Source organism: Chamaea fasciata, unplaced genomic scaffold, assembly GCF_029207755.1.
Source record: "Chamaea fasciata isolate MVZ Bird 193981 ecotype frontalis unplaced genomic scaffold, bChaFas1.0.hap1 SCAF_287, whole genome shotgun sequence".
NCBI lineage: Eukaryota > Metazoa > Chordata > Aves > Passeriformes > Sylviidae > Chamaea > Chamaea fasciata.
Window position 1 is genome coordinate 29,043 of NW_027094372.1, and position 12,852 is coordinate 41,894.

Consider the following 12,852-nt stretch of genomic DNA (forward strand, 5'->3'; position numbering starts at 1 on the left):
ACCAGAAGCTCTGACCTGTGCAGACACTGTCAGGCTAGGGCCAGGCAGGAAGCGATAGTGGGGAGCAGGATCCAACAGGGCTGGGGATAACGGGGGTTTCCCGCCCCACCCACCCTGGGATTCCCTGTCTCTCCGCAGCCGGTGGAAGTGCTCCTGATTCCCTCTCGAGGCGGCGGTTGGTAAGGCTTCGTGCCTTTTGCCACCGCAAAGAGTTCGGCTCTGTCAGCCTCTGCCCTGTCTCAGGGCCACGTTTCTTAGGGTAGGCAGGGAACAACTGTGGATGTACCTGTCCTGCGTGCGGGACAGCTCTTGGGACCCTAACGGTGCAGAGCGTCCCCGGCTGCAAGGTCTAGGGCTCTGAAGAAGCAGGCTTCAGAAGGGGGGAGGTTACAGTGATACACACAGAGGCTGAGGTAAAGGACTCAAGGACTAGAGAACACACAGTGAAAATCAGGGGTACAGCCTAGGATACAAGTCAGAGTACAGGCATCCCGGCCCTCACAGCGCTGCTGCCAACACCGTTTCCCTGAGAGCAGGTGCCGGCAGCAATCCTAACGCAAGACAAGGCCAGAAGTCCTGAGAGGTGCAGGCAGTAGCCCTAAGCTAGGGCCAGGCAGGAAGTGACAGTGGTGGGGCAGAGTCCACAGGGTTGAGGTTCACCGGGGATGTCCACCCTGCGTTCCTGTCCTGCTCTAACCGGGGATGCTCACAGCCCTAATGGAGGCCACGGTGGGTGGGCTCGGTGCCAGTAACGCCTCTAAGGCTTTGGCGCTGCGAGCGTCGGCCTCCGAGCTCAGCTGAAGCATGCACGGGGCCCGAGGACCCGGTGCTGCTTAAGAGACGGTGAGTAGCAGAGCTGCTGGGTTTTGGCTGATGTGCAGCTAAGATTATGCTTTGATATTTGGTTTTCTTTATCGTAGCTGACTAGGAGACAGCAGCCCAGTGACGGGAGGAATTTTTCTGAGGGAGAGGCAGCCTTCTTTGGCACCCGGCGTGGATTCACCTCCCCAGACATTTGAGAGATAAGTGGAGGGCTTGGAGCCACAGAGGGGATGAAAGCGGGGTACCAGGGCAGGGGTCAGCGGGAGGGATTTTTTTGAGTCGGGTTTGGAGCTGGGGATGTCCCAGATGTGACCCCTTAGGCTACGTGAAGGAAAAGTCTCATTTTTCATGTCAGTGCTGAGGTGTGCAGGGCAGAGCAGTCCTGGTGTGTGTTGTGTCACTTGTCTGTTGTGCACTCTGTCTGTTTGGTGTCTTGTCTTTTCCTTTAGTCCTTTCAGGGGCCTGTCAAAACCCCTGGCATCAGTCTTAGCATTTCTGATCTCTATGCTCCTCAGCCAGGTGCCTTTGTCTCAGCTGCTCGGACACTCATCAGAATCCATCTCTCTTCACAAGCATCCGGTCCGATGCCTTTTCAGGTCTTGTTCTGAGCTGTACTGACAGCCGTGCACCGCCCTGATCCATTCCGGCGGGTTAGGTCTTGTGAGAATGCAAAGACAGGTGGAGGATTCTGACCGTAGGATTCTCGGGCATCCATCTCTGCGTCTCTTGGGATAAGTCATCCCGATGGCATCTTGTTCCTGCAGGGTTCTCTGAGCCTGGCCAGCTCACCTTCCATCTTACCTCGGTCATCTCATTCCGAGTTCTCTGGACCCTCAGGGTCGTTCTTCTTGCCAGAGTTTTCTGTCCCTGTTGCGTCCCCTCGTTTGTCCTGTGCTGTGTCACGGGTGTTGGTGTGTGTTTGGCCCGGAGCTGCTCTGCCTTGCTGCTCAGTCTGGGTGTAGGGGTACGAGGGTAATAGTCCTGGGGGCTTGAAATTTGTGATGTGGGGTGTGGTTAGACTGTAGAGGGTATTCCTAGATTGCCACAAGATGTCTGGAGCTGTCAAGGTATCCTGCAGCACTCTGACTTTTGTCCTGACTCTGTTTCAGATGCAGAGAGATGGAATCTCTGGCAGAGCCCCCCATCCTGGGTGAGGGGGCTCCCCTGAGAAGGTCAGTCCCTGTTTCTGTTTGCAGGGGAGGTGTAAATGATGGCTGTGTTACAGCTCTGTTCTTTGTCTTTATTTTTAGGTGGTGAAGCCGGATCTCAGCAGTCAAGCTGACGTGGGCGAGGTGAGCAGTGACGGGTGGACAGAAGCCGTTGCTATTGTTCAAGCCTCACTCGCTGGTGCAACTCTAAGCCTCCGTTATTGTGCGTTTTAGGGAGTCCACTCGCAGGAGGCCGAGCTCCCCTCTCACCAACGGGACGACAGACCCGCGTCACCTCACCCGTGAGCCCTCCGGGAGCATTCCAGGAGTCTGTGATGGAGCCTTGATCTTCTCCTTGTGAAGGCCCCATCCAGGTAGGCTTGGATAACGGCCGAGGAGTTGAGGTGAGTCAGGGAGGAGAAGGAGGGAGGGTCCCCTCAAGTTCCAGCGCTGCCACGTCACCTTGTCTGCTCTTTACCCAGGCAGACCCTGCGACGCCGGCGTTGGCCTCTGAGCGCAGCTGAAGCGCGGGGCCGAGGACACAGGCAAGCTTAGGAGACGGTGAGTAGCAGAATTGTCGGGTTTTGGGTGATGGGCTGCTAAGATCACGCATTCATGTTTGGTTTTCTTTGTTGTAGCTGACTAAGAGACAACAGCCCGGCGACAGCAGGAGTTTCCCTGAGGGAGAGGCGGCCTTCTTTGGCACCCGGCGTGGATTCTCATCCCCAGACGTCCAAGAGATAAGTGGAGGGTTCAGAGCCACAGAGGGGATGAAAGTGGAGTGCTGGGTCAGGACTTGTCAGGAGGGGTTTTTGAGTCAGGTGTGGAGATAGGGATGTCCAAGATGTGCCAATTGAGAGTACAGGTGTACCAGCCCGACCCCACCCCTACCCCAGACCCGAAGGAGTAGCCCTAAAGACATGCCCGTTTCCCTGAGTGCAGGTACAGGCAGGAGCCCTTATGCAGGACAATGCCAGAAGGCCTGGCTGCGAGGTGCAGGGCTCTAAAGAAGTTGGGTTTAGAAGGGGGGAGGTGTAGCCACACACACAGAGGCTGAGGTAAAGGACTCGAGGACTAGAGGACACACGGTGAAACTCAGGGGAGCAGGCTAGGATACAAGTCAGAGTACAGGTGTAGCGGCCCTCACAGCACTGCTACCAGCACACTTCCCCTGAGAGCAGGTGCAGGCAGCAGCCCTAGTGCAGGAACACACCAGAAGCTCTGACCTGTGCAGACACAGTCAGGCTAGGGCCAGGCAGGAAGCGATAGTGGGGAGCAGGATCCAACAGGGCTGGGGATAACGGGGGTTTCCCGCCCCACCCACCCTGGGATTCCCTGTCTCTCCGCAGCCGGTGGAAGTGCTCCTGATTCCCTCTCGAGGCGGCGGTTGGTAAGGCTTCGTGCCTTTTGCCACCGCAAAGAGTTCGGCTCTGTCAGCCTCTGCCCTGTCTCAGGGCCACGTTTCTTAGGGTAGGCAGGGAACAACTGTGGATGTACCTGTCCTGCGTGCGGGACAGCTCTTGGGACCCTAACGGTGCAGAGCGTCCCCGGCTGCAAGGTCTAGGGCTCTGAAGAAGCAGGCTTCAGAAGGGGGGAGGTTACAGTGATACACACAGAGGCTGAGGTAAAGGACTCAAGGACTAGAGAACACACAGTGAAAATCAGGGGTACAGCCTAGGATACAAGTCAGAGTACAGGCATCCCGGCCCTCACAGCGCTGCTGCCAACACCGTTTCCCTGAGAGCAGGTGCCGGCAGCAATCCTAACGCAAGACAAGGCCAGAAGTCCTGAGAGGTGCAGGCAGTAGCCCTAAGCTAGGGCCAGGCAGGAAGTGACCGTGGTGGGGCAGAGTCCACAGGGTTGAGGTTCACCGGGGATGTCCACCCTGCGTTCCTGTCCTGCTCTAACCGGGGATGCTCACAGCCCTAATGGAGGCCACGGTGGGTGGGCTCGGTGCCAGTAACGCCTCTAAGGCTTTGGCGCTGCGAGCGTCGGCCTCCGAGCTCAGCTGAAGCACGCACGGGGCCCGAGGACCCGGTGCTGCTTAAGAGACGGTGAGTAGCAGAGCTGCTGGGTTTTGGCTGATGTGCAGCTAAGATTATGCTTTGATATTTGATTTTCTTTATCGTAGCTGACTAGGAGACAGCAGCCCAGTGACGGGAGGAATTTCTCTGAGGGAGAGGCGGCCTTCTTTGGCGCCCGGCGTGGATTCACCTCCCCAGACATTTGAGAGATAAGTGGAGGGCTTGGAGCCACAGAGGGGATGAAAGCGGGGTACCAGGGCAGGGGTCAGCGGGAGGGATTTTTTTGAGTCGGGTTTGGAGCTGGGGATGTCCCAGATGTGACCCCTTAGGCTACGTGAAGGAAAAGTCTCATTTTTCATGTCAGTGCTGAGGTGTGCAGGGCAGAGCAGTCCTGGTGTGTGTTGTGTCACTTGTCTCTTGTGCACTCTGTCTGTTTGGTGTCTTGTCTTTTCCTTTAGTCCTTTCAGGGGCCTGTCAAAACCCCTGGCATCAGTCTTAGCATTTCTGATCTCTATGCTCCTCAGCCAGGTGCCTTTGTCTCAGCTGCTCGGACACTCATCAGAATCCATCTCTCTTCACAAGCATCCGGTCCGATGCCTTTTCAGGTCTTGTTCTGAGCTGTACTGACAGCCGTGCACCGCCCTGATCCATTCCGGCGGGTTAGGTCTTGTGAGAATGCAAAGACAGGTGGAGGATTCTGACCGTAGGATTCTCGGGCATCCATCTCTGCGTCTCTTGGGATAAGTCATCCCGATGGCATCTTGTTCCTGCAGGGTTCTCTGAGCCTGGCCAGCTCACCTTCCATCTTACCTCGGTCATCTCATTCCGAGTTCTCTGGACCCTCAGGGTCGTTCTTCTTGCCAGAGTTTTCTGTCCCTGTTGCGTCCCCTCGTTTGTCCTGTGCTGTGTCACGGGTGTTGGTGTGTGTTTGGCCCGGAGCTGCTCTGCCTTGCTGCTCAGTCTGGGTGTAGGGGTACGAGGGTAATAGTCCTGGGGGCTTGAAATTTGTGATGTGGGGTGTGGTTAGACTGTAGAGGGTATTCCTAGATTGCCACAAGATGTGTGGAGCTGTCAAGGTATCCTGCAGCACTCTGACTTTTGTCCTGACTCTGTTTCAGATGCAGAGAGATGAAATCTGTGGCAGAGCCCCCCATCCTGGGTGAGGGGGCTCCCCTGAGAAGGTCAGTCCCTGTTTCTGTTTGCAGGGGAGGTGTAAATGATGGCTGTGTTACAGCTCTGTTCTTTGTCTTTATTTTTAGGTGGTGAAGCCGGATCTCAGCAGTCAAGCTGACGTGGGCGAGGTGAGCAGTGACGGGTGGACAGAAGCCGTTGCTATTGTTCAAGCCTCACTCGCTGGTGCAACTCTAAGCCTCCGTTATTGTGCGTTTTAGGGAGTCCACTCGCAGGAGGCCGAGCTCCCCTCTCACCAACGGGACGACAGACCCGCGTCACCTCACCCGTGAGCCCTCCGGGAGCATTCCAGGAGTCTGTGATGGAGCCTTGATCTTCTCCTTGTGAAGGCCCCATCCAGGTAGGCTTGGATAACGGCCGAGGAGTTGAGGTGAGTCAGGGAGGAGAAGGAGGGAGGGTCCCCTCAAGTTCCAGCGCTGCCACGTCACCTTGTCTGCTCTTTACCCAGGCAGACCCTGCGACGCCGGCGTTGGCCTCTGAGCGCAGCTGAAGCGCGGGGCCGAGGACACAGGCAAGCTTAGGAGACGGTGAGTAGCAGAATTGTCGGGTTTTGGGTGATGGGCTGCTAAGATCACGCATTCATGTTTGGTTTTCTTTGTTGTAGCTGACTAAGAGACAACAGCCCGGCGACAGCAGGAGTTTCCCTGAGGGAGAGGCGGCCTTCTTTGGCACCCGGCGTGGATTCTCATCCCCAGACGTCCAAGAGATAAGTGGAGGGTTCAGAGCCACAGAGGGGATGAAAGTGGAGTGCTGGGTCAGGACTTGTCAGGAGGGGTTTTTGAGTCAGGTGTGGAGATAGGGATGTCCAAGATGTGCCAATTGAGAGTACAGGTGTACCAGCCCGACCCCACCCCTACCCCAGACCCGAAGGAGTAGCCCTAAAGACATGCCCGTTTCCCTGAGTGCAGGTACAGGCAGGAGCCCTTATGCAGGACAATGCCAGAAGGCCTGGCTGCGAGGTGCAGGGCTCTAAAGAAGTTGGGTTTAGAAGGGGGGAGGTGTAGCCACACACACAGAGGCTGAGGTAAAGGACTCAAGGACTAGAGGACACACGGTGAAACTCAGGGGAGCAGGCTAGGATACAAGTCAGAGTACAGGTGTTGCGGCCCTCACAGCACTGCTACCAGCACACTTCCCCTGAGAGCAGGTGCAGGCAGCAGCCCTAGTGCAGGAACACACCAGAAGCTCTGACCTGTGCAGACACAGTCAGGCTAGGGCCAGGCAGGAAGCGATAGTGGGGAGCAGGATCCAACAGGGCTGGGGATAACGGGGGTTTCCCGCCCCACCCACCCTGGGATTCCCTGTCTCTCCGCAGCCGGTGGAAGTGCTCCTGATTCCCTCTCGAGGCGGCGGTTGGTAAGGCTTCGTGCCTTTTGCCACCGCAAAGAGTTCGGCTCTGTCAGCCTCTGCCCTGTCTCAGGGCCACGTTTCTTAGGGTAGGCAGGGAACAACTGTGGATGTACCTGTCCTGCGTGCGGGACAGCTCTTGGGACCCTAACGGTGCAGAGCGTCCCCGGCTGCAAGGTCTAGGGCTCTGAAGAAGCAGGGTTCCGAAGGGGGGAGGTTACAGTGATACACACAGAGGCTGAGGTAAAGGACTCAAGGACTAGAGAACACACAGTGAAAATCAGGGGTACAGCCTAGGATACAAGTCAGAGTACAGGCATCCCGGCCCTCACAGCGCTGCTGCCAACACTGTTTCCCTGAGAGCAGGTGCCGGCAGCAATCCTAACGCAAGACAAGGCCAGAAGTCCTGAGAGGTGCAGGCAGTAGCCCTAAGCTAGGGCCAGGCAGGAAGTGACCGTGGTGGGGCAGAGTCCACAGGGTTGAGGTTCACCGGGGATGTCCACCCTGCGTTCCTGTCCTGCTCTAACCGGGGATGCTCACAGCCCTAATGGAGGCCACGGTGGGTGGGCTCGGTGCCAGTAACGCCTCTAAGGCTTTGGCGCTGCGAGCGTCGGCCTCCGAGCTCAGCTGAAGCACACACGGGGCCCGAGGACCCGGTCCTGCTTAAGAGACGGTGAGTAGCAGAGCTGCTGGGTTTTGGCTGATGTGCAGCTAAGATTATGCTTTGATATTTGGTTTTCTTTATTGTAGCTGACTAGGAGACAGCAGCCCAGTGACAGGAGGAATTTCCCAGAGGCATAGGCGGCCTTCTTTGGGGCCCAGCGTGGATTCACCTCCCCAGACATCTGAGAGATAAGTGGAGGGCTCGGAACTAGGGAGGGGATGAAAGTGGGGTACCAGGGCAGGGATCACTGGGAGGGATTTTTTGAGTCGGGTTTGGAGATGGGGATGTCCCAGATGTGACCCCTTAGGCTACATGAAGGGAAAGTCTCATTTTTCATGTCAGTGCTGAGGTGTGCAGGGCAGAGCAGTCCTGGTGTGTGTTGTGTCACTTGTCTCTTGTGCACTCTGTCTGTTTGGTGTCTTGTCTTTTCCTTTAGTCCTTTCAGGGGCCTGTCAAAACCCCTGGCATCAGTCTTAGCATTTCTGATCTCTGTGCTCCTCAGCCAGGTGCCTTTGTCTCAGCTGCTCGGACACTCATCAGAATCCATCTCTCTTCACAAGCATCCAGTCCGATGCCTTTTCAGGTCTTGTTCTGAGCTGTACTGACAGCCGTGCACCGCCCTGATCCATTCCGGCGGGTTAGGTCTTGTGAGAATGCAAAGACAGGTGGAGGATTCTGACCGTAGGATTCTCGGGCATCCATCTCTGCGTCTCTTGGGATAAGTCATCCCGATGGCATCTTGTTCCTGCAGGGTTCTCTGAGCCTGGCCAGCTCACCTTCCATCTTACCTCGGTCATCTCATTCCGAGTTCTCTGGACCCTCAGGGTCATTCTTCTTGCCCAGCGTTTTCTGTCCCTGTTGCGTCCCCTCGTTTGTCCTGTGCTGTGTCACGGGTGTTGGTGTGTGTTTGGCCGGGAGCTGCTCTGCCTTGCTGCTCAGTCTGGGTGTAGGGGTACGAGGGTAATAGTCCTGGGGGCTTGAAATTTGTGATGTGGGGTGTGGTTAGACTGTAGAGGGTATTCCTAGATTGCCACAAGATGTCTGGAGCTGTCAAGGTATCCTGCAGCGCTCTGACTTTTGTCCAAACTCTGTTTCAGATGCAGAGAGATGAAATCTCTGGCAGAGCCCCCCATCCTGGGTGAGGGGGCTCCCCTGAGAAGGTCAGTCCCTGTTTCTGTTTGCAGGGGAGGTGTAAATGATGGCTGTGTTACAGCTCTGTTCTTTGTCTTTATTTTTAGGTGGTGAAGCCGGATCTCAGCAGTCAAGCTGACGTGGGCGAGGTGAGCAGTGACGGGTGGACAGAAGCCGTTGCTATTGTTCAAGCCTCACTCGCTGGTGCAACTCTAAGCCTCCGTTATTGTGCGTTTTAGGGAGTCCACTCGCAGGAGGCCGAGCTCCCCTCTCACCAACGGGACGACAGACCCGCGTCACCTCACCCGTGAGCCCTCCGGGAGCATTCCAGGAGTCTGTGATGGAGCCTTGATCTTCTCCTTGTGAAGGCCCCATCCAGGTAGGCTTGGATAACGGCTGAGGAGTTGAGGTGAGTCAGGGAGGAGAAGGAGGGAGGGTCCCCTCAAGTTCCAGCGCTGCCACGTCACCTTGTCTGCTCTTTACCCAGGCAGACCCTGCGACGCCGGCGTTGGCCTCTGAGCGCAGCTGAAGCGCGGGGCCGAGGACACAGGCAAGCTTAGGAGACAGTGAGTAGCAGAATTGTCGGGTTTTGGGTGATGGGCTGCTAAGATCACGCATTCATGTTTGGTTTTCTTTGTTGTAGCTGACTAAGAGACGACAGCCCGGCGACAGCAGGAATTTTCCTGAGGCAGAGGCGGCCTTCTTTGGACCTGGCAGGGATTTGCCTCCCTGGATGCCTGAGAGATAAGTGGAGGGCTGTGGCTCACAGAGGGGATGAAAGCAGGATGCCAGGGCAGGGATCACCGGGAGGGGTTTTTTAAGTCAGATTTGGAGTTGGGGGCACCAAGATGTGACCCCTTAGGCTACATGAAGGGAAAGTCTCATTTTTCATGTCAGTGCTGAGGTGTGCAGTGCAGAGCAGTCCTGGTGTGTGTTGTGTCACTTGTCTGTTGTGCACTCTGTCTGTTTGGTGTCTTGTCTTTTCCTTTAGTCCTTTCAGGGGCCTGTCCAAACCCCTGGCATCAGTCTTAGCATTTCTGATCTCTGTGCTCCTCAGCCAGGTGCCTTTGTCTCAGCTGCTCGGACACTCATCAGAATCCATCTCTCTTCACAAGCATCCGGTCCGATGCCTTTTCAGGTCTTGTTCTGAGCTGTACTGACAGCCGTGCACCGCCCTGATCCATTCCGGCGGGTTAGGTCTTGTGAGAATGCAAAGACAGGTGGAGGATTCTGACCGTAGGATTCTCGGGCATCCATCTCTGCGTTTCTTGGGATAAGTCATCCCGATGGCATCTTGTTCCTGCAGGGTTCTCTGAGCCTGGCCAGCTCACCTTCCATCTCACCTCGGTCATCTCATTCCGAGTTCTCTGGACCCTCAGGGTCATTCTTCTTGCCCAGAGTTTTCTGTCCCTGTTGCGTCCCCTCGTTTGTCCTGTGCTGTGTCACGGGTGTTGGTGTGTGTTTGGCCCGGAGCTGCTCTGCCTTGCTGCTCAGTCTGGGTGTAGGGGTACGAGGGTAATAGTCCTGGGGGCTTGAAATTTGTGATGTGGGGTGTGGTTAGACTGTAGAGGGTATTCCTAGATTGCCACAAGATGTGTGGAGCTGTCAAGGTATCCTGCAGCACTCTGACTGTTGTCCTGACTCTGTTTCAGATGCAGAGAGATGAAATCCATGGCAGAGCCCCCCATCCTGGGTGAGGGGCTCCCCTGAGAAGATCGATCGCTATTCAAGGTGAGAGTCACACATTTCACATTTTTTGGCACTCCAGTGCAGGCCACCTGCGTTTACAGCTTCAAACAGGTGAGTCCCTTGGTAACCCCCCTGGGCAGCAGCTGGAGCCTGCTCCGGGCTGGGCTGCGGGAGCAAACACTTGTGGCTGACACAGCTCCACACTGAGGGTACTTGGGAAAACACCTGCCTTGTCCTGGAATTTTTTTTTTCGAGCTTTTGACAAGGTTTTAATCATCACCTTGGTAAAAATAAATGGTAAGGACTGAAAACATGAGAGACTGGCAGGTTATACGCACGAAAGACAACTTTTTTTTTCTTAAATATTTGTGCAGCCTATATCTTAATTTTGAGACTCTTTTTTGGTCAACTTTATTGTAAAAACCCCTTATTTTCAAGTTAGCTGCTTCAATAATGAATTTGTTTTACAAATAGCCGCTAATGTCCGAAGGTTAAAGCACTAACACCAACATCCCACCTCTTTTATTTTTGCAGCAAAATTTTATCTTTACTAAACTTGAAACTTGATGTTTTTGCAGGTAGTAAGTTAAAGAAGGTGTTTATCTGCCCATCACTGATAGTCAGGGTCATGAAGAAATTGCTCTAGTGTTCTAAAATAAATGCAGATTTTTAGGCCTCTCCCATTCTCTCTGACTAGCAACATGTGAATTGATTTTTGATCTCCTTTCTGTTGGTGTCTGTGGGTTTTAAGCGGCATGGAGAAGGTGTCTGTGGACATGGCACCCAGGGAATGGTGCTGGGAAGGGCAGGATGGAAAGGAGCTGCTCAGGAATCCAGAGCAGCAGTGGAGTGGGAGCTGGTGCTGCTGCCTCAGTCACACCCTCCTGGACAGTCTGTGCAGTGATAATATTCCTACTTTCCTTCCTGAACCTGGGGTTGGAGGAGAACACGAGTCTTGGCATTGATGGAAAGGGGAACTCGAGGGAAAAACTGCTGTTTGTGTCCTTAGAGAGCAGTGGGAAGAGCCTGGGAGAAATCCTGGCTGGCTGAGGGATCCTTGTGTCCCCTCGGGAATAAATCCCTGTGTCTCCTCAGACCTACTGGTTTGCAGTAGCGTTTGTACACCTTTCGCTGCAGCTGTGGTTCTTAATAACTGGAAGTCCAGGGATTCTGGGCGATTCCCATAAGTTCTCCTGTTTTGTAGGAGCTGCACGGTGAGGTCAGCGTTCTGAGGGAGGCCCTGGCACAGCTGCCAAGGGCAAGGAACGTGGAGCATCCCGGGGCTTCTCCCGCCCGAGTTTCTCCCGGAGCGTGCTGCGTGTCGTGCCGGATGTTTAACCCGGGTTTGGGGTGTTCTCCTGCAGTCCCAGCTCTAACTGCTGCCCCCGAGCCCCGGCCTTGCTCTGTCCCAGCACTGAACCTGGCAGGTGGGTGTGCTTTTCCAGCCCTTGAATCCCACGGGCAATCCCAGATTCCCGGAGCTCCCCGAGGCACAGCCTGGCCTCCCTCCCTGGGAGCTGCACCTCAGTCTGCCTGGACCAAGGCCATCCTGTTTGAGACTTTATTCCTGTTGCTTTTCCTCTTGCAGGTAGTTGGCGAAAAGGAGAGAGCCAGTAGGAAGTGAAGCCACTGGAAGGCCTTATCCCAGTCCAAGGTTGGATGGGAGTAACTGGACCTGTTGAATTCCCACTTCCCTTTAAATCAGTGCAGAGGAAGCAGATTTTAAATCATCATTCCATGAACTTTCACCAACTTCATGACTCTTGCAAAAGTTTTCAATGTTAGAAATTCCTGAGCTTGTTTTCCAGGCAGGCTTGGATTTGGATGTTATTCCTTCCTTTTAATTGAAGGAATAACTCTGATTTTCTCTCTGATTTTAGTAAGGGAATATTTATTTATTCCAATTTTCCATCCTAATTGGAATTTTTGTACCTTGTAGAGCACATTTCTAAGGAAATTTACCCAATTAATGTTGGTAAATCAGCAATTGTCCAGCACCATCTCCACAAAATTCTGTGATTTCCCAAGAAAACTTTGAAGTATTTATTTGCCACGATTCGTCTCTTTGTAAAGTTCAATTTACTGCATTTTTAATTACATAAATGCCATTAAAACCTGAATCCAGGCCTAGCTGCTGTTCCTTGGACACAAGGGGCTGGTTCTTTCCTACCTTGGCACATTTGGATGTTTGTCCAAAATGAGCTTCCCACTACAATAGAATTTGTTTCCAAGCAGAAGTGGGAATTGTCTAGAAAACCTTCTGTTCTGGGGGGCACTGGGTTTGTTTCCCTTATTGCTGCATAATTGAGGAAAGCCATGGCGCTTTTTTAGGCAGTGGCAGGAGGTGAGAGCTGCGTTTATTTAATTTTGTATTTTATTTTTTGTTATTTTTGTATTTTTGTGCTCTTTTGTTGTGGTTTTTCATGTTGCGTTTTGTGGTTTTTCAAAGACTTTTTCTTCAGTTTTTTAATTTTTATTTTTTTTCTTTAGCTATTTATTTACTTGTTAAAACTACTTTTCGTTTTTTATTTTAATTTTTTGTTTAAATTTTTTTTCCACTTTTTTGTTACTTTGAAATTTTTTTCTTTTGGTATTTTAATTTTATTTATTATTTTCTATAGTTTTGGTTTATTTTTTCATGTTTTCTTTGTTCCTTTTTTTTTTCCCCATACTCTTTCTTCCCCCGGGCGCCTGGGGGTTTGGCTGTTGGCAAGAAAGATGAGAAATGACCTCGGTGCCCGCTGGACGTCCGGATGTCATAGAGAGCGCAGTTGGCAAAAGCTCCGTATTTTCTGCTCCATAAAACTCCTGAAGGGAGAAAGCTGTGACCACCGTG